This window comes from Arachis ipaensis, chromosome B3 (assembly GCF_059453495.1).
Source record: "Arachis ipaensis isolate K30076 ecotype BB chromosome B3, ASM5945349v1, whole genome shotgun sequence".
Taxonomy (NCBI): Eukaryota; Viridiplantae; Streptophyta; class Magnoliopsida; order Fabales; family Fabaceae; genus Arachis; species Arachis ipaensis.
The window spans coordinates 69,300,225-69,324,563 of record NC_142438.1 but is presented as its reverse complement, the minus strand read 5'-3'; the positions used below and the strand labels follow the sequence as shown (position 1 = coordinate 69,324,563).

Below are 24,339 nucleotides of genomic sequence, written 5' to 3'. Positions count from 1 at the left end.
GTCTACTGCGACTTATGCCTGTGGGCTGTGGGGCCTCTTCCATATTCTACGAGTACATAAATTTAATGCTATATATATACTTGGGTGTGAGATAAAATCAAAGCTGCGAGAGAACCACAATACGATGGAGTGATGGACCATCTAGCTAGCAAAGTAGCAAGCAAAGCAAGTAACAACTGGGAATTAGAACTGATATTCTCTGTAGAAGTAAAACGCTAAAACAAAAATGTTTCATTAGCAATGTTATTCTAAATTATTACTATGCTTAATTAATTCTAGTAGGCCCCTAGTACTATGCATTATTATTATGAGAAGCAGCAATAGACAAAAAAGAGTGGGAAACCACAATTGAGAATTCAAAGGGTAAACTGTTAATAGAAATTGAAATCAATTAAGTTGTTTGAGGATAGTACTGCACACTGAACTGTCGGATCCGCGTTTGTGTCGTCTCTCTGAAATTCACAAAGACACAACTCTAACGTTGAAAATTGGGACAACACGGTGATGAAAAGTGATATGTGGTCTTATTTTATTTTATTTTATCTTTTAATTAGTTTGTTAAATGTCTATTTAAACATTTTTTGAGATAATTTACATAACTTTAATTCATAAAATTTTTTTAGTGTTTTATGCACATTTTTTTAGTGTAATTAAGTGAGGTGAGTGATTTGCTTCGCTTGTTGCATAGAGAAAATTGAGTATAGGTTGTCAAGGACAACTTTTTTGAAGATCTAGTAGGGAATCTTTTTCGGTGACCTAGGTTATTAAGAACAGATTTTTTAGAGGTCTAGTAGAAAAATTCTTTTATCTATCATTTTAAATTCTTATCAACTGGTATCAATTACAGGTTGTAGGTAAATTCTTATTTATTTACACGTTTCATAGGTCTTGTTTAGTCTTTTTCATTTTTGTAATTCACGTTAGAGTCCAAAAAAAATTTATTTATTTTGGTTTTGCAATTATTCTATCTTTAAATCAGTGTCTGAAAAAAAAGTCGCAAAAAAAATTAAATTATGAAGAAAATTATGAAGAACCAGTTTGTGCTATCATCATATCACGATGAATTTTTTGAAAGATTTTGTAAGTTGCAACAAGGTTCACAATCAGTAATAGAGTACTACAAGGAGTTTTTATATTTGATGGACAAGACTAATATTAAAAGGAGTCCTGAGGTTTTTATGGAACGATTTTTGTTTGGATTACGTGAAGAACTTGTAGATATAGTCCAACGTTACCATTACGCAACCATGGAGGATTTGGTCAAATTGGCCATTGACAGGGAGCAGGTGCAACAAATGATAGATCGCCATAAGAAGAGGATTTCTTCTACGCCTATCTTTCATTCTTCTTCAAAGCCAGAGATGAAAGAATTTGTTTAGTATGCTGTAGAGGGAGATGTGTCCTTGGAAGACTCAAAAGTGTAGAATTTTTCAACTGGGCTCTTGGGATGTAAGAAATTTAAAAATTCAGAGAGAAAAGAAACAGAGAAAGAAAGTGAGTATTTGAGTGAAAAGGATCAATGTTTAATTGAAAGTGAGAGTTCTGAGAGAAAATATGAGAATAGTGAGAGAGAGGAGTCAATGAGTGACAAAGAAACTGAGAGCAATAAACACACTTGTGAGAGAGATCTAGAAACTTCTAACTTAGATAAGAGTGCATTAGTATCATTGAATTTCACGGAGTTCTTAGTTTCTCATCATCTAACCATGAAATTCCTAATGTTTTTATTTCAACTTTCTCTAGCTTTGTAGATTCACTGATAAATTTTGGAGGCATTAATATGGATGAAAAGAAAGGAAGACAAATTGCACACATTGGACAAGATGATGAAAGTATGGTTGGAAAGATTGAACTTGCACACATGAAGGACATCGTCATAATTCAGTGGGTAGAGAAGAGTCATCAAACCATGGTATTTAAACCCGGAGATTGGGTTTGGATTCCTTAGAGGGACGAAGAGCATCTCATTCAAGATTCGAGGATGAATCTTTTTTAAGAGAGAGAAAATTTTCGTCATCTTAGAGCTAAAGGACGGAATGATAATCTTGTCATACTCAAGGATCTGAATTCTAGAAGAATTGTGTCATGCCAGTCTTGGACATCAAGAAGACCAGGAGTCCGTCTCAAAAACAATGGTGCTGAAAGGACAACAATTCATAAGGTCCATTGAGCTAAGGAAAGACAACAAGAAGCCCAATAAAGCTTTTCAAATTTAATGGGAGGCATACTTTTTATTAATTTTCGAATTTTAGCCATTTATTTTTAATTTATTTTGCTGTTAGAGTTTGTTAGAAGATTTGATTTACTTTTGATTTGCATAGTAGTATTTTTAGGGATTTTAAATTTAAATCAAATATGATCTAATCTAATAAGATCAAATTTGATTTAAATTAGTTATCATATCTTTAGAATTTTAAAACTTAAATCAAATCTGATCTAATCCAATAAGATCAAATCTGATTTAAATTAGTTATCTTATCTTTTAGTTAGTTTGTTAGGTGCCTATTTAAACACCTTTGGTGAGACAATTTACATAACTTTGATGAACCTTAGTGCTTTATGCACGTTTTTTTAGTGTGATTAAGTGAGGTGAGTGATTTGCTTCGCTTATTACATGGAGAAGATTGAGTGATTTAATTTTCATCCCTCTGATCTAGGTTGTCAAGGACAAGTTTTTTGAAGGTCTAGTAGAGAATCCTTTCCGGTGACCTAGGTTGCTAAGAACAGGTTTCTTAGAGATCTAGTAGGAAAACCCCTTTATCTATCCTTTTAAATTCTTATAAAAAAGTCACGCAAATTATTTGAATTAGGCTCTAAAATGGTCCCCGAAATTGGCGTCGTGCATTAAAATTGTTTCTGAAATTATAATTGCACCCATGACGTCTTTAAGATTGACAAAAATACACACGTTAGTCTCTGACTCTCTGGCCCATTTTCCATTAACGACGTGATGACATGGCTTGATGACGTGAGCTGTTAGTGACACGTGTCACTCCATGATTTGGCCACGTCTAATGGTATGATGATATAGTGACCAGTGACACGTGGCATGCTGATGTAGATGGTTGTGCCATGTGTCACAATGCTATTTGGTCAAGTGTCCGTTTGTGCCACGTGTCGTCCATTATGTCATCATTGTAGATGCACTAAATTATTCACTCACTTTGCATTAAGTGACTCATTTTAGCCCCTCAAATTAAATGTTGTAACCACCCTACCCCATGAGGCCTGAGATTTCTCATTCCTCATGACGTTCACCGGCATGAATAGGTTTAAATATATATGCGGCATAGGTAGTAAGTTAAAATTATAATCCGTGACGCTAAAACTTTTTAGCTTTTCCAAACGATAAGTTTTGGATAATTAATTAATTACCGTTGTAATCAAATTTCTTTTATTTTATTAATTTATTAAGTTCACTGAATAATAAATTAGCAGAGAAACAATCCTAGATGCATCATCAATCAACAATTAGTACATTATCACAATTTGTATTCTTAACCCAAAATACTCTTGCCATAGGATAAATCAAACTAATACTTTAGTCATTCTTATGAAAAATCCTAAGATCAACTAAACCATTAGTTCACCTAAGCCAATTATAATTTAACCATGATTAGAAGCAACAATGTCACTCCTTTCTTTTCCATTATTGCCACGGATAGCACCTTTCCCCCTTCTCAAACCGTGATTTCATCTCATGGTTAACTAACCTAGTGGATGCTTAGTCATTAAACTCAAGTACATGTGTTGCCTTATTCACCAACATTAGCCACGAAACACACATGCAAGCTTACACCCATTCTTCACTACATTATCCTCACTCCACTTATTTATTTTCTCACACACAATCTGCAAAAAGGAAGAGAGAAAGAGTGAAGACCGAAGTGACCTAGCAAACACGGTTGGCTTGCCATCTTCCTCTTCTCTTCAATTTCAGTAGAAGCTTGAAGAATGTAGCCCTCCTCTTCCTCCATCAACCCTTGTAGCATTGAAATTATTTACTGGGTAAGCTATCCTTGGCTCCCCCTCTCTTCTATCTGATTCGGTTTCACCATTATTGAACAATTCAGCCTTCCTCTTTCTTCTAGTTTGTGAAGCTCAAGGGAAGTTCCTCTAGTCTCTCTATTCCACTGAGCCATTCGGTCAGAGAAGGTGAGAGTTGCATTTCCTCTTTTCTGGTGGTCAGGGTTTGGCTCCAAGGCCCTAATGATAATGATGAATGAAATTAAATTATGATGCATTAGGTGTTGTAGCTGAGAAAGTGAGCTTAGGAGCAAAGCATATCAATTTTCGACATCACCAAGTAAGGGTTAGGATAATTGGATTGTTAATTTTTTGGCTGTGCCTGTGATAAGAATTGATGAAGTATTATATGCTTGACTGATGATAAATATGGTTCTAGTATGTGTTTGAATGATGGATAGGGTATATGAATTGATATGTTTGGTATAATGCTGAAAGGTAAAAGCTTGACTTTATTTAGGTACTTGAAGTTGTGAAAATTGTCGAGTTTAGGTTTTTGGGTTATCTTGGCTGTGAAAGAAATCATAAATAACTGAAGGAAAGTCAGAAATATGATTTTGAAAGGGATATAAGTTCAAATGTGAGTTATAGTATGTAAGGTTGTTGAAAAGGTCCAAGGCAGAATTTTCTGCATAATTGACAGTGGAATAAACTAGTTTTTGGGAGCAGACCAGGCCCTATTTTTGAATGAAACTATTTTTTTGTGCAACTTTAATGTGTCATGAGAATCTCATAAAAAAATTATAATTTATTGATGAGTGGTTTGGAAGAAACGAATTTTTAAAGATTGATGGATTCTGCAAAAAATTCTATTTCTCTACTGCAGAAGCACCAACTTCCAACCCACTTAATTTACAATTCTGAAGAGTTTTTAAGCTGAAACTAATGGCAGTTTCAAGCCTTATATGTCCGAAATCTTCAGTTTCAATTTTGTATCAAAACACTTTTTAACCAATTAGATATGTAGCAAAAAGTGTGAGTTGCTTGCTGGATTTTGAAAACAGATTTTTAAAAGGCCTGGCTGTGTTTCTAACCTCATACCTTTTTCATGTGGCATGATAATGATATGGAATTTGATTCGTTGGAAAAATAGAAGAGTCTTGCATAAGGTCATAAATTTTGAAAAGCAATGGGTGAAATTTGGATTTTTAGGGTATTTTACAAATTTACTGCCCCTGCTATTTTTCTGCACTTTCAAAAAATCGTGACAACATCTTTTTAAAAGAGATAGTACAAGTTTAAATTAGGACCAAATTACCTCAATATCAAGTTTTAGATTTTAAAACAGTAGTATTAATACATCCAAGAAAGGTTTAAGGATAATTGGTGATGTGGAGGTATGTATAATTAGGCGGTGATGCGGAGGTACGTTTTATAATATTGGTGATGTGGAGGTAATAAAGGAAGAGGAAAATAGAAAGTCATATGTAAAAGGGGTAATCGTAATGGAAATGATTTGAGAAAAATATATATTGAATGGGCCTTGTGCCAACTGCTAATGCGAAAGTGCCCGCCTAACCGATAGCCTGAGATTGCTAAAGCGGAAATGTTCGCCTAACTGATAGCACTGTTTTTTATTATGGTGCACATTAAAATGTTATTATAAGGAGGCCTAACTGACACAGTAAAGGAACCATAATCGGGGTTCACTCCAAGTAATCTCGAGTTGCGGGTAGACAACCGATGCATGAGCTCATGACCTGCGCTAGGAATAGGCATGCATCATCTTGTTTGCTCATATGAACTTCCTGTGAATTGTTTATTTCCATTTCCTAATTGTTTATACTATCTACTTGTTAAATGTATATTTGTGCCCTGTGTCTCTATGTTTGTTCTTTTTTTGTTTCACGACAACTTAAAAACAAAGACCCTAGGTTCTCCGTTTACCTTACTGAGAACTCTAGGTTCTCACCCTTCTTCTCTTTCTTTCTCTCCCTCCCCAGATGCGATCGACAGAGGAGTCCTTTGAGTTTCGAGTTTTGGTACATCGTCCACGTTTCGATCCCGGCATGTCGTACGTGTTCACTCTAGCTGAAGACCATTCCGGAGATTGACCTAGCTAACTTTTTACTCCTTTTGACGATCAGTAGTGTTACTTTTCCCTCGCTTTTGTAGTACTTTTAGAGGGGTAGGACCTCTTAGTAGTTGGTTCTAGTTTAGGAAACCCATGCGAGGGTTGGGACCGACTTCCTCTTTTGTATCTGTATATATAACTTAGTGTTGTACTCGGCTTTTGATAGATGATATGTATCTCTAAACTTAACTCCTGTGTATATTTATATATATGTATATATGTTATTTTCTGCTACCAAGTATTTATCTGTGATATGGCTTTGAGTATTAACCTTGCGAGCAACTAGATGATTTTTTTATGATAAATAAGTTAATTACGCTGAACCGATCAAGGCTCTTATTAATATTTGCTTATGAAATTCGAGTTTAGAGCCAAGTAGGTCCGTACAACAAGTAACACCAAAACGATTGACATTGGTCATGATGTGTCAAAAGTTAGAGTGTTACAAATGTCATGCATCAAACTAGTCCAGTCACAAGTTTTTTTCTCATTTTTTCTCTATAAATTCAAAATTTTCAATATTTTTGAATGCATTAATTTTAATTCTATTTTTTTTCATGTTATTCAAATATAAGTGCTTTTATAAAATATTTTTTCTCTTGCGGATACCCCTAACCGCCATCTTAGAGTTGACGTGAAGGCATTTCAAGCACCCTCACAATCTTCGACCTCTTTCGTCTAGACTGGAGAGGTCGGACATGATAGTGAGGGTGCTTGAAGTGCCTTCAGTCTAGCCCATTTATACACAACAGAAATGTGTATTTCATAAGAACAAAAAAATATTTATTTTAATTATTAATTTCTTATTAAAAACACATGTTTTTTTATGAAAAATGTGTCTAATCAATTATATAATTCTTTTTTTTATAATAACATACTTATATATTACAAAATTTACCAATATTAAATTATTATAGAAAAAAATTATATAATTAAAACTAAAATTTTAAAAATTTTTATGAAAGCACTTGTATTTAAACGATATATAAAAAAATAGAATTAAAATTTGTGCATCCAAGATATTGAAAATTTTAAATTTTAAAAAAAAATAAAAAAATTGGTGAAGGGAATAGTTTGGTGCACGACATTCAATTTCAGGGACTAAAATGAGTCACTTAATGCAAAGTGAGGGACTAATTTAGTGCATCTACAATGATGACATAATGGACGACACGTGGACGAATATTGTTGCGACACGTGGCACAAACTGAAACGTGGCCAAATAGCATTATGACACATGGCAAAACCATCCACATCAGCATGCCACATGTCACTGGTCACCACATCATCATAACATTACACGTGGCCAAACCATGGAGTGACATGTGTTACTAACAGCCCATATCATCAAGCCATGTCATCACATCGTTAATGGAGAATGGGTTAGGGACTAACGTGGTGCAATTTTGTCAATCTCAGGGACGTAATTAGTGCAATTGGAATCTCAAGGACAATTTTAATGCACGACGCTAATCTCAGGGATCATTTTGGGGTTTAACTCTAAATTATTTTAAAGAGTTAATAGCTATTTCTGACCATGAATAATGCAGACGTTGATAAAACTAAACATAAAAAATTGAAACTAAAGTTACACACATATAAGATTTGTTCGACAAGAATAACTAATCGTTAAATTTTAATTGATAATTCCATAAATACCCTTCTCCTTTTCCCTTTTTTCTTCGTCTTCCTTCCATAACTACTGACGGGCGAAAAATTCCCGATTAAGAATTTATAATGGAAATAACGTTGTGAGTACAGTTCTTAACCGACGAAAATTCTGCTTATCAATTTAGAAAGAATTGTCACAACTCAAGAATAAAATACTGGGAGTAGAATTCGCAGGTCGTCTCCCAACGAGTTGACAAAAGAGTGCTATTTATTGGTCATGAATTTTCTGAGAAGTTTTAGAGTTGGAGAACGGGAAAATAAAATAATTATTAATTAAAGCAATGAAAATTAACAAGAGGTTTTATATATTTGAAATAAAAAGCCTTGACTGGGAGAAGATTGATTGTAAGTTCTATCCTTGTTGAATTTTCCCAAGTGTAATGGTAAGAGGTTGTTGTTTCTACTTAGTTATCCCTTACCGAATAAAGGAAAGTCAAGTAACTGAACCAGCTCCAATTCACAAGTCCTAATCCTCTCCTATGGAAGGATTAGCGTTAGTGACTAGAGAGTCAGCCAACAACTTCCAATTACCAATTAACACTTGAGTATTTTAACTCAAGGGTCTCCTATTAATCAACTCCCAAGTCAAGTTGGGAGTCTACTCCATTGACATGAATGCCATTTTCATAAATGATAAAAGGGGATGAAAAGAAGACATGAAAATTCAAATAAAATAATAACAGAAAATTAATTAAAGGTAAAAATAACTCTTTGCATTAATTCTTTCCAAAATCAAAGATATCCATATGTAACTCTGAACAAAGTGAATGAAAAGTAAAAGAGCAAGGAAATAAGAAAGTACACTGTAATGGCAAAGACTTCAAACGGAGGTAGTAACTCTTCTCAATATCCCAATTAAAAGCAAAAAACTAGAAAACTATGAATGTGAAGAACCCTAGAAGAAGTAGTGTTTTCTCTCTCTAAGATTCAAAACTAAAAACAAAAACTGTGTAAAAATGAATGTCTATTGAGTCTCTGCTTGTCCCCTGGCTCTAGTCTGTGTTTCTGAGCCAAAAACTGGGTCCAAACTCAGCCCAAAATAGCCCCCAACGTCTTCTGCGATTTCTGCACGTGGCGCACGTCACGTGTATGCGTTAGTCACGCGTACGCGTCGATGATCCTCTTCGCATGTCACGCATATGCGTCAGGTATGCATCCGCGTCGCTGTGAAAAGCTCCAAGTTGCATGCACACGTGAGCCATGCGTGCGCGTCGATGCTCGCTGGTCATCTCCTTTGTTTCTTGTGTTCCTTCCATTTTTGCAAGCTTCCTCTCCATCTTTTAAGCCATTCCTGTCCTATACAGCCTGAAAACACTTAACGCACGGATCACGGCATCGAATGGTATAAAAGGGAATTAAAGATATACAATTTAAGGGCTTAGGAAGCAAGTTTTCAACCATAGAACAAAACTGGAAAGGATTTGTAAAACCATGCAAATTGTATGAATAAGTGTGCAAAGAGTTGATAAAAACCACTCAATTTAGCACAAGATGAACCATAAAGTAGTGGTTTATCAACTATCATCACTTCTATCACATCCGCCTCAACCCCTAAATTTTCTCATGCCAATTTAACAAATCCTAATTCCCCCTTCTTTTGGAATGAGAATCCACATTCTTTGGTTCCTTAACTAGTTTCTTTTCTTTTGCTAAGCATCAACGTGTTTGGAAGCGCGAATCCGATTCGGTTTGTGGTGAATGAGCAGGAGCGTGTTGCGGCAGTTATTGACACCGCCCTTAAGACCTACGCCCGCGAGCGAAGGCTCCTTGTTTTCAGCAACGACACCGCCGGATTCATCCTCTACTGCCACCATGTTGGATCTAATGGTATTTCCTCCAATTTTTGAAACCCTAACTAGCTCGGAAGAAAAATAGAACCAGTAACTTCTTTTGCATGATTTAGTGAGAGAGAAACCGAATCAGAGAGAGAGAGAGAGAGAGAGAGAGAGAGAGAGAGAGAGAGAGAGAGAGAGAGAGAGAGAGAGAGAGAGAGAGAGATGTACATAGAGAGGGAGCGAGAGCAAAGAGGTATCAATACTAAATCGGAGGTTGATCGGAAGTGAACGACATCGTCGACAAGCAACTGGAGCGTCGTCACCATCAACATCGAGGTCGAGGCCAATCAACGGTAGAGACCAGACCTTCCTTTCTCTTATCTGGCAAGTCTTCTTCCCCACTCGATCAAGCTCTTAGAGACTCTCGCTCCACCGCCTCCGCCACTATCTCTAAGAACTATAATGCTTCCGATGAGAAATCTGAGACTGACAGCGATGAGTCTAATGTTAGTGGTTATGATGGAGATGACACGTCGTGGATCTCGTGGTTCTGTAATTTGAGAGGGAACGAGTTCTTTTGCGAGGTGGATGATGATTACATCCAGGATGACTTCAACCTTTGTGGATTGAACAATCAAGTGCTTTATTATGATTACGCTCTTGATTTGATTTAAGATGTTGAATCCTCCCATGGTGACATGTAGGATGTTGGATTTTGCAACGGAGGTGGTGGTGGTAGTGGTTATCGAAGGAAGACAATGAAGAAAAAAGAAAGGAAAAGGGTATTTACGAAATTATAAAAAAATTTAAGGGTTAAGTACGTTTTTCGTCCCTAAGGTCTGAGGCCAAAATCAAAATCGTCCCCAACTTTTTTTGTTATTAAAATCATCCTCAAAATTACAAAACGTTATAAAATCATCATTTTGTTCATAAATAATATTTTTTTTTGACAATTTTGCCTGTAAAAAAACTCTTCCCCTCACCACTAACCCCCAACCCCCTTTCTTCATCATCACCAGCCTCTTTCTCTCTCTCTCTCTCTCTCTCTCTCTCTCTCTCTCTCTCTCTCTCTCTCTCTCTCTCTCTCTCTCTCTCTCTCTCTCTCTCTCTCTCTTTCTCCCAGACTCTTAATCTTCCTTAATCCCTAACCACAAAATAAATCAACAATTCAGCAATAGCAACATTAAAATAAATCAATAATCCAACAACAGCAACAATCACAAAATTAGCAACAACATAAATTAAAAAAATTAAAAAGGAAGAACTCATGTATATGTTCTTCAAAAAGAAAAAAAAAGAAAAAAAAAAGGAAAAACGAAGAACAAAGAAAGAGAGCAACAAAATAAATCAACAATCCAACAACAGTAACAATCACAAAATAAATCAACAATCCAACAATAGCAACAATCACCAAATTAGCAACAACATAAATTAAAAAAATTAAAAAGGAAGAACTCTTGTATATGTTCTTCAAAAATTAAAAAAAGAATAAAAAAGAAGAACGAAGAACAGAGAAAGAGAGCAAGGGAAGAAAGTTGAAGATTGTATTCTATATTTTGTACCAAGACAAACATAAAATACAATATTTTTCTCTATAACAATAAAAAACAAAAGCCACTAGAAGCCGATGGAGCACTTCCCCTCAAAACAAACCCCAGAATACTCAACACCCACTTTCCCTTACACATGGAGCTCTAAAGCAGATGACTTTACCCTTGCTGAAAACCACCTAGAAGCAACCGGATCTGATGCCTAATGCATGTGCCTTCAAAGAAGTAGAACAGAGAGAATCAAAACACAGAAGGGGAGAGAGAGAGAGAGAGAGAGAGAGGGAGAGAGAGAGAGAGAGAGGAATCGAAGAAGGTGAAGAGGTTGAGCAAGACCATCATTGTCGTTGTCGAACTGAGGAGAAGGGAACGACCAGAGACAGAGGCCGAGTTTGAAGGGGAAGTTTGGATCTGAGTTTCGGCTTTCTCGCCGTAGAAGGCCGCCCTCTGTTCCGCCATCGCCTCTCTCTTCTTCCTTTCTTTTTCTTTTTTCTCCCTCTTTTGTTCCTTTTTTTTGTTTCAGTTTGTCTGTTTTAGGTGCAGTAGGAAGGGGTGGGGGTAATGGGTGGGTGGGATTAGGGTAATTAATAATAATAGGAAAAGGATATTTGTGTCATTTCAAAAATTATTATGGATAAAAAGACGATTTTATAATGTTTTGTAACGTTGAGGATAATTTTAATAATAAAAAATGTTGGAGACGTTTTGATTTTGGCCTCGGACCTTAGGAACGAAAAAATTACTTAACCCAAAATTTAACGATTAATTATTTTTGTCAAACAAAATTTATCCTATATACGTATAATTTCAATTTTAATTTTTTATAATTAATTTTGTTAAGGTATGAATCTTGTATGATTAGAAATGACTATTTATTTTTATTTTAAATATGGTAAAAAATTTGTTATTTAACTAAAAAATAGTGTGATTTGGTGTTTTACGGAGATATATCCTATACACAAATGGCTCTTGCGAATCTCACTTTATTAATTAAAAAAAATAAAACACAAGTTGTTCATATGATTTTTCTTATAAATCTTTTTACCAAGTACAACTTGCCGCTACCGATTTAGTGTTAGAAAAAAGAAAAAAGAGAAAAAAAAAAAAAAAAAAAAAGAAAAGCACAACACTTTTAAGAAATTAATTTAAAATGGAAATTAAAATGATGTTATACATGTTGAACAGCGGAAATAGATGGAGCAGCTTCTCGTAGGTGGCAAGCCGCTGATGTTAGGAAATTAATTTTTTAATATATTTATGAATAATATATATATATATATATATATTAATTATAATAAAAAATTAAATTATTTTATATTAAATAATTTATATAAGAATGATTTTATTTATTGTCATAAATATTAAATTGAATAAATTATTATTATTTTTTATTTAAAATTAAATGAGAATAAAACTAATGATACTATTTTGAGTTAATAGCTAAAATCGTCTTTGAAAGATATCCCGATTTCTGTTTTGGTTCTCGAAAGATAAAATTAATCGAAATTGTCCCCAAAAGATACACAATTTGGTCACGTTAGTCCTTCCGTGAGTTGGATAATGATGTGTCACTTTAAGTGTCACGTGGCACATGATGACGTGGTGGATTGATGCCACATGTCACAATATGATTGGTTGACGTGTCAGATCAGTGACACGTGGTACGCCACGTGTTAGATCAGTGACACGTGGCACGTGTCACTTGACATGTAAAAAAGTTATTTATAATCAAAATAGTCCTTGAAAGTTCAGACATAAGTCATTTTCATCTCTAAAATTTTAAAAATTAATCAAATTAGTCTTTATATAATTTTTTTTTGTTTTTTCTTGATAATATTAAATTTGAAATATTTTTTGATACTACTAATTTTAATAGAAATGTAATTGACAACAAAATATTAGTAATTGTATCTTTTCTTCTTAAAAATTTTTTCAATAAAATTATCTCTCTCCTTTAATTCTTCTCAAAATCTCTCTTATATGCAATAAATAACATGTTATTAGCATTATTGTTATAACATTTTATTAGTATTATTATCAAATTTTAAAATTTTTTGAAGATTATTTTATCAATAACAAAGGCCAAGTACTATTTTATTAGTGTTAGAATCTTTCGGGTATCGATGTACTATTTATCTCATTTTTAAATTTTTAGATGATTTAGGTGCATTGCTATAATACTGGGTCGTCCAAGTAATACCTAAGGTGAGTCAGGGTCGATCCCACGAGGATTGTCGGCTTAGATCAAACAGCGGTTATCTTGTAAATCTTAATTAGGCGGATAGAAAAGTTGTTTAATTGTGTAAACGCATAAAAATAAAATAAAGATAACGTTACTCAATGGTTGTGAATCGAATAATAAGAAGATGGTTAATACTTCAGAGATGCTTTGTTCTTCTGGATCATTCCTTTCTTACTGTCTACTCCAACTGCAAATGATTTCTTCTATAGCAGGCTGTATGTGATCAACGCCGGTTTGAGCGGCCGCCAATCTTCTCCTAGGCTGAACACTAGGTTTAGTGCGCATCCAGTCTGAATGAGGGTGAAGCTCCTGCAGTTCATCCCCTTGGTGATCCTACTCAAAATGCCACAGACAAGGTCGAATCTTCCGGATCAGAGAATGCTACACCTTGATTCTAGCCTTTACCACAAAGACTCTAATCTCCCCGTACCTCGGCTGAATTGATGTCTCGAGAAGTCTCCAACGAAGTCGTGGATTAGCCGTCTAAGAGACGTATCCTCAAGCTAGTGGTTCATTGATATCCAATGAAAGACGCTCGCTGAACCCATGTAGAATAGAGATAACCTTGTGCCAGTTCAACTCATTCATAAGGTTGAAGTACGAAGATACATCTTAGAATAGAATCGAACACAGATTGAAAATAGAACAGTAGTACTTTTATTAATCCATAAAACTCAGCAGAGCTCCTAACCTTAACCTAGGAGGTTTAGTGACTCATGCTGATAGAAGAAAATACAAAATGAAACGTAAAAGTGGGCAAGAGTCTATATGTCTAACAATGGTGAACTCTTGTCTATATATACTAAACTAATGACTAAAGATTACAAAAATATGATAGGCTTAGGCTTGTAGTGCAAAAAACTTAGTGTCTCCCACGTGACAGGACTCCTTAGGGTATTGAACACTGGCTAAGGGCTCCCTTTGGGCATTGTACGCTGGTCACCTCCTTATGGGCGTTGGACGCTAGAACTGGGGTAGATGGCTGGAGTTGAATGCCAGTTTTGGGCCTTCAATTCTGAAGCAAAGTACAAACTATTATATATTTCGGGAAAGCCCTGGATGTTAGCTTTCCATAGCCGTTAAGAACACTCCATTTGGACTTCTGTAGCTCCAGAAAAGCTACTTTGAGTACACGGAGGTCAGATCCTGACAGCATCTGTAGTGCTTTCTCTGTCTCTGGATCAGACTTTTGCTCCAGCTCCTCAATTTCAGCCAGAAAATACTTGAAATTGCATAAAAACACACAAACTCAAGCTAGAATCCAAAAATGTGAATTTTACACTAAAAATTACGAAAATATAATAAAACTTAAACAAAACATGCTAAAAACTATATGAAAATGATGCCAAAAAGCGTATAAAATATCCGCTCATCACAACACCAAACTTAAACTGTGGCTTGTCCCCAAGCAACTAAAAACAAAGTAGGATAAAAAGAAGAGTAAGATACAATAAATCTCAGAGTTTTCAATGAAGCTCAGTTTCAATTAGATGAGCGGGACTTAGTAACTTTTTGCTTCTGAATAGTTTTGGCATCTCACTATCCATTGAAACTCAGAAGTGTTGGCATCCTTAGGAACTTAGAATCTAGATGATATCATTGACTCTCCTAGTTAAGTTCTTTTTTATTCTTGAACATAGCTTTTAGAGTCTTGGCCGTGGCCCTAAGCACATTGTTTTCCAGTATTACCACCGGATACATAAATGCCACAGACACTTAACTGGGTGGACCCTTTCAGATTGTGATTCATCTTTGTTAGAATCCCCAGATAGATGTGTCCAGAGTTTTTAAGCACACTCTTTTTGCTTTGGATCATGACTTTAACTGCTCAGTCTCAGGCTTTTTACTTGACACCTTCACACCACAAGCATATAGTTAGGGACACTGTTCATTTAGAGTGCTTAGGCCAAGATTTTGTTTCTTTTAGGCCCTCCTAACCATTGATGCTCAAAGCCTTGGATCCTTTTACCCTTGCCTTTTGGTTTAAAGGGTTATTGGCTTTTTCCTCTTGCCTTTTGGTTTATAGAGTTATTGGCTTTTTCTGCTTTTGGTTTCTTTTTCATCTTGCTATATATTTCTTTTTTTTCACATTTTTTTTGCATATATTGCTTTTTTGCTATTTTTTCTTGCTTCAAGAATCAATTTTTGGATTTTTTAGATTACAAATAATACTTCTCCTTTTTCATCATTCTTTCAAGAGCCAACGTTCTTAATTCCAATTTCAATTATGTACTGTTCATTCATACATTCAAAAAACAAAAGCAATGCCACCACATCAAGATAGTTGAACTATTCTTATTATATAACTCGAAATTCATGCATCTTAGTTTTCTTTTTCAAATAAAATTCTCTTTTAAGCAAGGTGAGAGATATATGGAACATTTTATAACCTTAAAACATAGATAGAAATGATCATGCAAAAGGAACACGAGAACAGACAATAAAACATAATGGAAAACAGAAAAATAACATAAAAAAAGGGGTGATGGAACGGGACCACCTTAATGATGACGACTACCACTTCCTCTAGAGAATCCAATAGAGTGCTTGATGTCTTCAATGTCACGCCCTTGTCTCTGTTGTTCTTCCCTCATAACTCTTTGATCTTCTTTAATTTCATTGAGGATGGTGGAATGCTCTTGATGCTCCATCCTCAGCTGATTCTTGTTAGAGTTTGATTCTCCTACAGAAGTATGCCATTGATCCCAATAACTTTGAGGAGGAGAATACATCCCTTGAGGCATCTCAAGGATCTCATGTTGAGGGGGTTCCACATGGTCATGTTGTGGTTCATGTGCTGGCTCTCTAGTATGCTCCATCCTTCTTTTAGTGATGGGCTTGTCCTCCTCAATTGGAGTGTCACCTTCTATGACAATTCCAGTTGAATTACATAGGTGACAGATAAGATGAGTAAAAGCTAACCTTACTTGGGTGGAGGGCTTGTCCGCCACTCTATATAACTCTTGAGGTATCACCTCATGTACTTCCACTTCCTCTCCGAGCATGATGCAATGGATCATGATGGCTCGGTCTATAGTCACTTCGGACCGGTTGCTAGTAGGGATGATAGAGTGTTGGATAAATTTCAACCATCCTCTAGCTATGGGCTTGAGGTCAGGCATTTTTAGTTAGATAGACTTGCCTTGGAAATCCCTTTTCTACTGTGATCTGTCCACAAAGATGTCTGAGAGCACTTGATCTAGTCTTTGATCAAAATTGAGTCTTCTAGTGTAAGGATATGGGTCTCCTTGCATCAAAGGCAAGTTGAACGCCAACCTCACACTTTCCGGACTGAAGTCTAAGATTCTCCCTCGATCCATGGTGCCCCAATTCTTAGGATGAGGGTTCACACTAATGTCATGGCTTTTTTTGACCTATGCATTAGCACAGAACTCTTGCACCATTAAGATCCCAACCTCTTGGATGGGATTGGTTAGGACTTTCCAACCTCTTCTCTGGATTTTATGTCAGATCTCCGGATACTCATTCTTCTTAAGCTTAAAAGGGACCTCAGGGATCACCTTTTTTTTGCCACTACTTCTAAGAAGTGGTCTTGGTGGGCTTTAGTGATGAATCTCTCCATCTCCCAAGATTCGGACGTGGTGGCTATGGCCTTTCCTTTCCTCTTTCTAGAGGGTTCTTCGGTCTTGGGTGCCATAAGTGGGAATGGAAAGTAAAAAGCAAGGCTTTTTCAATACCAAACTTAAAACTTTGCTCGTCCTTGAACAAAAATAAACAAAAGAGAAGAATGGAGTAGAAGAAGAAGAAAATAGATGGAGATGAAGGGAGAAGAGCAATTCGGCCAAGTGAGGGCTAAATGAGTATGAGTAGTGTGTGGGATAAGTGGAATGAGGGGGTTATTTATGGGGAGGGTATGGTTAGGGTTTTGAATTAGTGGGTGGGAAATATGTGGAAAATTTTGAATTTAGTTGGTGGGGGTTGGTGGGAGTTATGGTGGTTTTGGGGAAGAGGTATGGATTTGATTGGTTGTAGGTTTATAGGGAAGAGTCTGTGGGGAAGTGTGAAAAAGAAGAGAGGAGAAGGGTAGGTGAAGATGCTGTGGGACTCACTGGTCCTGAGAGGCTAGGGAATTCAAGTTCCCTGCCCTCTTTATGGGCGTTGAACTCCCAGCTCATGCTCCATAGCTGGCGTTCAACGCCAGCTTGCTGCTCCACTCAGGGCGTTGAATGCCCAGGATGGACCTCCTTCCTGGCGTTCAACGCTAGGTCTTCTGCCTCTGTTGGGCGTTGAACGCCCAGCCTTTGCTCCCCGGTTGGCATTCAACACCAGTAATGTTACCCTTTGTGGGCATTGAACGCCCATTTCTGCCTTCTTGTCTAGCGTTCCAGGGTATTCTGTTTCCACTTCTGAACATTTTTGTCTTTGTTCTGACTAATGCACATGATCATGAACCTAAAGAAAATAATTAAGAAAAACAAATTCAAAGAAAAACATAAATAATAACTATGGTTGGGTTGCCTCCCAACAAGCGCTTCTTTAACATCACTAGCTTGATAGTTAGCTCCTTACGGAGAATGATATGGGCTCAGAATTTTGCCCCTTACAGTGAACTTTCTTTCTGTCTTCTCATGGATGAGCTCCACATGTTGTAGAGACAAGACACGACTCACTATATGTGGTGTGACTGGTTTCTTGGGAAAGACAACTCTCATACCAGGTGAAAGGCCTTCTGTGGAGATCTTTTTGTCCCTCCAGCCTTTAGGTACTTTCTTCTTAGTACCTTTGATCTCAGTGCTTGTTGATGGCTACCCAATACCAAACTTAGAATTGGTGTCTGGGGCTTAGTAAAGCTCTGCACTACAAGAGATGGTTGGAACACTAAGTATTGCACAGTTATCTCTCTTTCTCAGAGGGAGAGTTGGGGTAAGGCATCTTAAACAAGATGTGCTCCTCCCTTAGTTGTAAAATCAATTCTTCCTTTGCTACATAAATGATAGCATTGGCAGTGGCTAGGAAAGGTCTTCCAAGGATGATGGATTTATCCTCATCTTCCCCAATATCTAAGATTATGAAGTTTTCAAGGAGGTAAAGGTCTTCAACCTTCACCAAGACATCCTCTACTAAGCCATATGCCTTTTTTATTGACTTGTCTGCCATCTCCAGTGAGATATTTGCAACTTGTACCTCAAAGATTCCTAACCTCTCCATTACAGAGAGTGGCATGAGGTTTATACTTGACCCTGGGTCATACAAAGCCTTCTCAAAGGTCATGGTGCCTATGTTGTAAGGAATTAGGAAGCGTCCGGGATCCAGAAGCTTTTGGGGTAGCTTCTGCTAAACCAAATCATTGAGTTCTTTGGTAAGCACTGGAGGTTCTTCCTCCAATGTCTTTACTCCAAATACCTTGGCATTTAGCTTCATGAGAGCTCCTAGGTACCAAGCAACTTGCTTTTCCCTGGTTTCCTCGTCCTCATCAGAGGATGAGTATTCATCAGAGCTCATGAATTGCAAGAGTGCTTGCAAGGGGACCTCTATGGTCTCTACATGAGCCTTGGCTTTCTTCATTTCTTGGATAGGGACTTCATCAGTGGGTGTTGAATACTTAGTAGGGATACCCTTACTGGCATTCAACTCTATCTTTTGTGGCTTTTTGGGAATTGAACACCCAGTGAAGACATCTTCATTGGCGTTTAACGCCAGCTTCTCTGCCATTTTGGGTGTTGAACACCCAGGAGGGGCCTCCTTCCTGGTGTTCAACGCCAGCTCTTGTGCCAGGTTGGGCGTTGAACGCCTAGTAAGGTATCCCTTACTAGCGTTCAACGCCAGATTGCTCCCTTCAGATTCGGCCTTAACTTTAGTGGTTATGGTCTAGCACTCTTCTCTTGGGTTTACTTCAGTGTTACTAAGAAGAGTGTTAGGAGGGGTATCAGGGATTCTCTTGCTCAGTTGACCAACTTGTACCTACAAATTTCTAATGGAGGACCTTGTTTCAGTTATGAAATTATGAGTGGTCTTAGAGAGGTTGGAGACTATAGTGACTAAGTCAGAAAGGCTCTGCTTAGGAGTCTCAATATGTTCCGGAGATGATGGGAATGGTAGCCTGTTGTTGAATCTATTATGAGTTCTTCCACTTTGATTATTATTGAAACCTTGCCGAGGCTTCTGTTGATCTTTCCATGAAAGGTTAGGACGATTCCTCCATGAGGGGTTGTAGATGTTTCCATAGGGTTCTACCATGTAATTCACCTCCTCCATCATGGGTTGGTCAGGATCATAAGCTTCTCCTTCAGAGGAAGCTTCTTGAGTGCTGCTAGTTGTAGCTTGCATTCTAGTCAAATGCTGAGAGATCATATTGACCTGATGGGTTAAGATCTTATTCTGAGCCAATATGGCATTCAGAGTGTCTACTTCAAGAACTCCATTCTTTTGAGCTACCCCATTATTCACAGGGTTTCTCTCAGAAGTGTACATGAATTGGTTGTTTGCAACCATCTCAATGAGTTCTCTTGGTTTTGTAGGCATTTTCTTCAAGTGGAGTGATACATCTGCAGAGCTGTCCAATGATATTTTGGACATCTCAGACAAACCATCATAGAATATACCTAAGATAGAAAATTCTGAAAGCATGTCAGAAGGACATTTTCTGATCAGTTGCTTATATCTTTCCCAAGCTTCATAGAGGGATTCACCTTCTTTTTTTTCTGAAAGTTTGAATTTCCACTCTAATTTTGCTCATCTTCTGAGGTAGAAAGAACTTAGCCAAGAAAGCATTGACCAACTTTTTCCAAGAGTCTAGGATTTCTTTAGGTTGAGAGTCTAACCATATCCTAGCTTTGTCTCTAACCACAAAGGGAAAGAGCATAAGTCTGTAAACCTCAGGATCCACTCCATTGGTCTTAACAGTATCACAGATTTGCAAGAATTCAGATAGAAATTGATGTGGATCTTCCAGTGAAAGTCCATGAAATTTGCAATTCTATTGCATTAGAGAGACTAGTTGAGGTTTAAGCTCAACGTTATTCGCTCTAATGGCAGGTATGGAGATACTTCTTCCATAGAAGTCAAAGGTTGGTATGGTGTAGTCACCAAGAACCTTTCTTGGATCTCCTTCATTGTTAGGCTCGGATGCCATGCTTTCAGCTTCTTGTTCGAAAATCTCTGTGAGGTTTCCTTTGGAGTGTTGTGCTTTAACTTATTGTAAATGCCTTCTTAGAGTCCTCTCAGGTTCAGGATCAGGATTAAAGAGAGATTCTTTATCTCTGTTTCTGCTCATAAATAAGAAAAAGAAAACCAAGAAAGAAGAAAAGAAATCTCTATGTCAAAGTATAGAGAATTCCTTGAGAGATGTGAAGAAGAAAGAAGAATGATGATAGAGAGAAGAGAGAAAGAATTATGCTACAGGGGATAGAAGAATTCGAAAATTAGAAGTAAAAAGAGAAAATTTTTTTGTTTTTATTTAATTTATTAATTAAAGAGGAAATTAAAAGCTAATTAACTAAAAAGATTTGAAAATTAAATACTGAATTTCGAAAATAAAGAGAGACAAATAGAGAAGATATTTTCAAAAATTAGAAGAGAGAAGAATTAGTTAAGAAGTTTTGAAAAAGAAGAAAGAGAAAACAAGTAACCAATTAAGAAAAATTTGAAATTAAGATAAGATAGAAGATTAGAAAAGATTTGAATTTAAAATTTAAATTTAGAAAAGATAAGATAGAAGTTGAAAAGATTTGATTTTTAAAATTTAAAAGAAAGATAAGATAAGATAGAATCACAATTAAAAGAAAAGATTTAAAAAGATTTGAAATTTGAAATTTGAAATTTTGAAATTGAATTTTAAAATTTGAATAAGATAAGATAAGATTTCTGAATTTTAAAGAAAGATAAAAATATAAGATAGTAATTTGAAAAAGATATGATTTTTGAAAAGATTTGATTTTGAAAAGATTTGAATTTGAAATTTAAAACTAAGATAAGATAAGATATTGATTTTAAAATTAAAATTTGAAAATTCTTGTTAAGATTTTCGAAAATAATTTTGAAATAATGATAGAAAATATATTTTTTGTATTTTTGAATTAATGAAGAAAGAGAAAAATAACCAAAAGACACCAAACTTAAAATTTTTAGATCTAAAGATACTAGAATTCGAAAATTTTAAAGAAAAACATGTAAAGACACCAAACTTAAAAATTTTAAAGATCAAAACAAAAAGAAAAACAAGAACAATTTGAAGATAAAGAAGAACAGCAAGAACAATTTCGAAAAATTCAAAGCGATTAAAGAACATGCAATGGACACCAAACTTAAAATTTGACACTAGACTCAAACAAAAGACACTATTTTTGAAAATTTTTGAAAAAAGACTCGAGAAAATTCGAACTTAACAATAACAAGAACAAAAGACTCAAACAAAAGATAAAGATTAATAAAGAAAAGAAAAGACTCAACAAAATTAAAGACAATATCTAATCTAAGCAACAAAATAATCTGTTAGTTTGTTCAAACTCGAACAATCCCTAGCAACGGCGCCAAAAACTTGGTGCACGGATTTCCACACTCCGTACAACTGAACCAGCAAGTGCACTGGATTGTCCAAGTAATACCTGAGGTAAGTTAGGGTCGATCCCACGAGGATTGTCGGCTTGGATCAAACAATGGTTATCTTGTAAATTTTAGTCAGGCGGATAGAAAAGTTGTTTAATTGTTTAAACGCATAAAAGTAAAATAAAGATAACGTTACTCAATGGTTGTGAATCAAATGATAAGAAGATGGTTAAGGTTTCAGAGATGCTTTGTTCTTCTGGATCAATCCTTTCTTATTGTCTAGTCCAACTGTGAATGATTTCTTCTATAGCAGGCTGTATGTGATCAACGCCGGTTTGAGCGGCCGCCAATCTTCCTCTAGGCTGAGCACCAGGTTTAGTGCGCATCCTGTTTGAATGAGAGTGAAGCTCCTGCAGTTCATCCCCTTGATAATCCTACTCAAACTTCCATAGAGAAGATCGAATCTTTCAGATCAGAGAATGCTGTGGCTTGATTCTAGCCTTTACCATAAACACCCTAATCTCCTAGTACCTTAGCTGAACTGATGTCTCGAGAAGTCCCCAACGAAGTCGTGGATTAGCCGTCTAAGAGACGTATCCTCAAGCTAGTGGTTCATTGATATCCGATGAAAGATGCTCGCTGAACCCATGTATAATAGAGATAACCTTGTGCCAGTTCAACTCATTCATAAGGTTGAAGAACGAAGATACATCTTAGAATAGAATCGAACATATATTGAAAATAGAATAGTAGTCTTTTATTAATCCATAAAACTCAGTAGAGCTCCTAACCCTAACGTTGGAGGTTTAGTGACTCATGCTGATAGAAGAAAAATACAAAATGAAATGTAAAAGTGGGAAAGAGTCTATATGTCTAACAATGGTGAACTCTTGTTTATATATACTAAACTAATGACTAAGGATTACAGAAATATGATAGGCTTAGGCTTGTAGTGCGAAAATTCACTTTTGGGGTCCACTTGGTGAGTGTTTGGATTGAGATTTAATGTCTCCCACGTTCTAAGACTCCTTAGGGGCGTTGAACGCTGGCTAAGGACCCCCTTTTAGCCGTTGGATGCTGGTCACCTTCTTGTGGGCGTTGGATGCCAGGACTAGGGTAGATGGCTGGCGTTGAATACCAGTTTTGGACCTTCAATTTTGAAGAAAAGTATAAACTATTATATATTTCTGGAAAGCCTTGGATGTTATCTTTCCAAAGCCGTTGAGAATGCCCCATTTGGACTTTTGTAGCTCAAGAAAAGCTCCTTTGAGTACATGGAGGTCAAATCCTATTAGCATCTGCAGTGCTTTCTCTGTCTCTGAATCAGACTTTTGCTCCACCTCCTCAATTTCATCCAGAAAATATCTGAAGTTGCATAAAAACACGCAAACTCAAAGTAAAATAAAAAAATATGAATTTTACACTAAAACCTATGAAAACATAATAAAACTTAAACAAAACATGCCAAAAACTATATGAAAATGATGCCAAAAAGCGTATAAAATATCCGCTCATCACTAATCCATAAATAGGAAACTGTCATAAGGGAATACTAAATCTAATTCATCTCTCTCATGCTTCCCAACTTTCTAATTCTCCAACAAATCAGAATTAGAATCATAAACAAAACCATCACCAGCTATTCTGTCTCAGCAATTCTATATCAATATCTCATATCCTCACCTGTAGCAAGTGAAATCACTTCACTACGTCTATCCAAGGAGCTCAAATCATCTCATTTAATATTCATCATGGTTAATTAATCATCTCATCATTTCATTTCAACAAGAGCAGCCCTCAGCGTCAACCGACACCAGCATGAGTGACCTATCAGTTGTACAAACACAAGCAATACAAACAAGTAATACACAATTAAAGTACAAGTAAAGCAAATAGCATTTAATCAGGTAGCATAACATATATGTAAAATTTAGCAAATCCAAAACAAATAGGCAAACCCAAACAAGTCAAGCATATGCAAATGATGGATGCCTGCCTTATGACCGATGATATCATCTGTCGGTTACAAAGCCAACCCGACATGTCCTGGTAGCTAACCATTGGACAGTCCCTGCGAGTGCGCATCCCCAAGCTCAAATTCATAACCAATAAAATAAAATATCCATGGGGGAGAGCTCATCTGGAAAGGTTTAAGTGTCCGGCCACATCTTACGACACAGGGTCAACAGAATCTCGGATCTCAACCTGGAGCAAGTGGAGCCGACCCACTGCATCTACCCAAGGAAATCCGAAACTCAGATAGTTTCACAAATCTTGAATAAACCTTGACTGGAAGAAAGTGGGAGCTAACCAGTGCATCTACCCCAAGAGTCTCAAACGAAACCCGGAGTAAGTGGAATCAATGCCACTGTATCTACCCAGGCAGGTATATCTCACTCCGTCTCAGAGCAAGTGGAATCAATACCACTGCATCTACCCAGGTAGGTGTATCACAATCAGTATCATATTTAATATCAATCTCTTAATCGTTATCATCCT

The 24,339-nt window shown here is 36.3% G+C and overlaps 1 pseudogene; it reads left to right on the top strand.

Annotated features, from left to right (window-relative positions):
- Positions 1 to 9,768: 9,768 nt before the first annotated feature.
- LOC148571016 (casein kinase II subunit beta-2 pseudogene) lies at positions 9,769 to 10,250 on the top strand (annotated as a pseudogene).
- The last annotated feature ends 14,089 nt before the right edge of the window (positions 10,251 to 24,339 follow it).